The following is a 5,000-nucleotide window of genomic DNA, read 5'->3' as shown; positions in this document are numbered from 1 at the left end:
TGCCCCTTGCTTCTGCAGCTCAAGCGTGACCTTAAAGCCTAGATTAATTGTTCTGTCCCTTGCTTCTGCAGCTCAAGAGTGACCTTAAAACCTAGATTAATTGTTCTGTCCCTTGCTTCTGCAGCTCAAGCGTGACCTTAAAGCCTAGATTAATTGTTCTGCCCCTTGCTTCTGCAGCTCAAGCGTGACCTTAAAGCCTAGATTAATTGTTCTGCCCCTTGCTTCTGCAGCTCAGGAGTGACCTTATAACCTAGATTAATTGTTCTGTCCCTTGCATCTGCAGCTCAAGCGTGACCTTAAAGCCTAGATTAATTGTTCTGCCCCTTGCTTCTGCAGCTCAAGCGTGACCTTAAAGCCTAGATTAATTGTTCTGCCCCTTGCTTCTGCAGCTCAAGCGTGACCTTAAAGCCTAGATTAATTGTTCTGTCCCTTGCATCTGCAGCACAAGAGTGACCTTATAACCTAGATTAATTGTTCTGCCCCTTGCTTCTGCAGCTCAAGCGTGACCTTATAACCTAGATTAATTGTTCTGTCCCTTGCTTCTGCAGCTCAAGCGTGACCTTAAAGCCTAGATTAATTGTTCTGTCCCTTGCTTCTGCAGCTCAAGCGTGACCTTAAAACCTAGATTAATTGTTCTGTCCCTTGCTTCTGCAGCTCAAGCGTGACCTTAAAGCCTAGATTAATTGTTCTGTCCCTTGCATCTGCAGCACAAGAGTGACCTTATAACCTAGATTAATTGTTCTGTCCCTTGCTTCTGCAGCTCAAGCGTGACCTTAAAGCCTAGATTAATTGTTCTGCCCCTTGCTTCTGCAGCTCAAGCGTGACCTTAAAGCCTAGATTAATTGTTCTGCCCCTTGCTTCTGCAGCTCAAGCGTGACCTTAAAGCCTAGATTAATTGTTCTGCCCCTTGCTTCTGCAGCTCAGGAGTGACCTTAAAGCCTAGATTAATTGTTCTGTCCCTTGCATCTGCAGCTCAAGCGTGACCTTAAAGCCTAGATTAATTGTTCTGCCCCTTGCTTCTGCAGCTCAAGCGTGACCTTAAAGCCTAGATTAATTGTTCTGCCCCTTGCTTCTGCAGCTCAGGAGTGACCTTAAAACCTAGATTAATTGTTCTGTCCCTTGCTTCTGCAGCTCAAGCGTGACCTTAAAGCCTAGATTAATTGTTCTGTCCCTTGCTTCTGCAGCTCAAGAGTGACCTTAAAACCTAGATTAATTGTTCTGTCCCTTGCTTCTGCAGCTCAAGCGTGACCTTAAAACCTAGATTAATTGTTCTGTCCCTTGCTTCTGCAGCTCAAGCGTGACCTTAAAACCTAGATTAATTGTTCTGTCCCTTGCTTCTGCAGCTCAAGAGTGACCTTAAAACCTAGATTAATTGTTCTGTCCCTTGCTTCTGCAGCTCAAGCGTGACCTTAAAACCTAGATTAATTGTTCTGTCCCTTGCTTCTGCAGCTCAAGCGTGACCTTAAAGCCTAGATTAATTGTTCTGTCCCTTGCTTCTGCAGCTCAAGAGTGACCTTAAAACCTAGATTAATTGTTCTGTCCCTTGCTTCTGCAGCTCAAGCGTGACCTTAAAGCCTAGATTAATTGTTCTGTCCCTTGCTTCTGCAGCTCAAGCGTGACCTTAAAGCCTAGATTAATTGTTCTGTCCCTTGCTTCTGCAGCTCAAGCGTGACCTTAAAGCCTAGATTAATTGTTCTGCCCCTTGCTTCTGCAGCTCAAGCGTGACCTTAAAGCCTAGATTAATTGTTCTGCCCCTTGCTTCTGCAGCTCAAGCGTGACCTTAAAGCCTAGATTAATTGTTCTGCCCCTTGCTTCTGCAGCTCAAGCGTGACCTTATAACCTAGATTAATTGTTCTGCCCCTTGCTTCTGCAGCTCAGGAGTGACCTTAAAACCTAGATTAATTGTTCTGTCCCTTGCTTCTGCAGCTCAAGCGTGACCTTAAAGCCTAGATTAATTGTTCTGTCCCTTGCTTCTGCAGCTCAAGCGTGACCTTAAAGCCTAGATTAATTGTTCTGTCCCTTGCTTCTGCAGCTCAAGAGTGACCTTAAAACCTAGATTAATTGTTCTGTCCCTTGCTTCTGCAGCTCAAGCGTGACCTTAAAACCTAGATTAATTGTTCTGTCCCTTGCTTCTGCAGCTCAAGCGTGACCTTAAAGCCTAGATTAATTGTTCTGTCCCTTGCTTCTGCAGCTCAAGCGTGACCTTAAAACCTAGATTAATTGTTCTGTCCCTTGCTTCTGCAGCTCAAGAGTGACCTTAAAACCTAGATTAATTGTTCTGTCCCTTGCTTCTGCAGCTCAAGCGTGACCTTAAAACCTAGATTAATTGTTCTGTCCCTTGCTTCTGCAGCTCAAGCGTGACCTTAAAGCCTAGATTAATTGTTCTGCCCCTTGCTTCTGCAGCTCAAGCGTGACCTTAAAGCCTAGATTAATTGTTCTGTCCCTTGCTTCTGCAGCTCAAGCGTGACCTTAAAGCCTAGATTAATTGTTCTGTCCCTTGCTTCTGCAGCTCAAGCGTGACCTTAAAGCCTAGATTAATTGTTCTGTCCCTTGCTTCTGCAGCTCAAGCGTGACCTTAAAGCCTAGATTAATTGTTCTGTCCCTTGCTTCTGCAGCTCAAGCGTGACCTTAAAGCCTAGATTAATTGTTCTGTCCCTTGCTTCTGCAGCTCAAGCGTGACCTTAAAGCCTAGATTAATTGTTCTGTCCCTTGCTTCTGCAGCTCAAGCGTGACCTTAAAGCCTAGATTAATTGTTCTGTCCCTTGCTTCTGCAGCTCAAGCGTGACCTTAAAGCCTAGATTAATTGTTCTGTCCCTTGCTTCTGCAGCTCAAGCGTGACCTTAAAGCCTAGATTAATTGTTCTGTCCCTTGCTTCTGCAGCTCAAGCGTGACCTTAAAACCTAGATTAATTGTTCTGTCCCTTGCTTCTGCAGCTCAAGCGTGACCTTAAAGCCTAGATTAATTGTTCTGTCCCTTGCTTCTGCAGCTCAAGCGTGACCTTAAAACCTAGATTAATTGTTCTGTCCCTTGCTTCTGCAGCTCAAGAGTGACCTTAAAACCTAGATTAATTGTTCTGTCCCTTGCTTCTGCAGCTCAAGCGTGACCTTAAAGCCTAGATTAATTGTTCTGTCCCTTGCTTCTGCAGCTCAAGCGTGACCTTAAAGCCTAGATTAATTGTTCTGTCCCTTGCTTCTGCAGCTCAAGCGTGACCTTAAAGCCTAGATTAATTGTTCTGCCCCTTGCTTCTGCAGCTCAAGCGTGACCTTAAAGCCTAGATTAATTGTTCTGCCCCTTGCTTCTGCAGCTCAAGCGTGACCTTAAAGCCTAGATTAATTGTTCTGCCCCTTGCTTCTGCAGCTCAAGCGTGACCTTAAAGCCTAGATTAATTGTTCTGCCCCTTGCTTCTGCAGCTCAAGCGTGACCTTAAAGCCTAGATTAATTGTTCTGCCCCTTGCTTCTGCAGCTCAAGAGTGACCTTAAAACCTAGATTAATTGTTCTGTCCCTTGCTTCTGCAGCTCAAGAGTGACCTTAAAACCTAGATTAATTGTTCTGCCCCTTGCTTCTGCAGCTCAAGCGTGACCTTAAAGCCTAGATTAATTGTTCTGCCCCTTGCTTCTGCAGCTCAGGAGTGACCTTATAACCTAGATTAATTGTTCTGTCCCTTGCATCTGCAGCACAAGAGTGACCTTAAAACCTACATTAAACAGTATTCAATACCTTTGAACAATATTTTTACTGATGTTATTTCAAGAACAAAATAATATATTTAAGATTTTATATATCAATTCATATATCAAATACAGTCATAAATAATTGATCATTACAATATATATTAAAGAAACTTGATTAAGAATTGCTTTATCCATTGAAATATGAAAATTGATCTATTCTGGATGGAATGGCTTCTGGCACTTCATCGTCATTCTTTTGGTGGCTTTTGTTACATTATTATTATTATTATTATTATTATTATTATTATTATTATTATTATTATTACTTTCTAAGCTACAGCCCTAATTGGAAAATCAGGATGCTATAAGCCCAGGGGCCCCAACAGGGAAAATAGCCCAGTGAGGAAAGGAAACAATGAAAAATAATATATATTAAGAACAGTAACAACATTGAAATAAATATCTCCTCTATAAACTATAAAAACTTCAAAAAATAGAAAAGAAGAGAATTAAGATAGAATAGTGTGCCCGAGTGGACCCTCGCGCAAGAGAACTCTAACCCAGACATTGGAAGACCTTGGTACAGAGGCTATGGCACCACCTAAGACTAGAGAACAATGGTTCGATTTTGCTACGTTTAACGACTATTGTGCAGTGCCCTTCCTTCCCCTCCGGCTGCGCCAGGAGACCAAGAACTTCAAGAACGGCGTCCGCCAACGCCCCCACTTGGACGTGGCCGATGAATCTCCTTCCTTCATGGCTATAACCTTCGTCTTCCCATGTTCACTGGGCTTTCTATAATGCTAGTGTACGCAACCCGTCAAAAATGACGGCAAATAATTTGCTATGCATGCACACTTACACACACACAAATTCAATCATTACCAACCCCGCTCTTTCCTAACTACAACAAGCTAGTTTCGGCAATTTGTGGAAGATTGTGGTTTCCGAGTGTACCTCTTGGGATACCCCCCTTTCAACATGGTATGACTACTCGCTCTCCTCCCTACCCGAGGGACGGGAAGAGATTGAGTATTTATATGTTTGGCAATGATGCTGAGGATAACAGGAAATTATATATACAGTATATATATGCATATATATATATATATATACACACATTTATATATATGTGATATATACTGTATATATAATATATATATTATCTATCTATATATATATATATATATAATATATATATATATATATATATATATATATATATATATATTCATATACAATATATATATACATATATACATTTATATGTGATATATACTGTATATATAATATATATATATTACCTATATATATATATATATATATAT

The sequence above is a fragment of the Palaemon carinicauda genome, chromosome 10 (genome assembly GCF_036898095.1).
Source record: "Palaemon carinicauda isolate YSFRI2023 chromosome 10, ASM3689809v2, whole genome shotgun sequence".
NCBI lineage: Eukaryota > Metazoa > Arthropoda > Malacostraca > Decapoda > Palaemonidae > Palaemon > Palaemon carinicauda.
Note: the sequence above shows the minus strand (reverse complement) of the source record.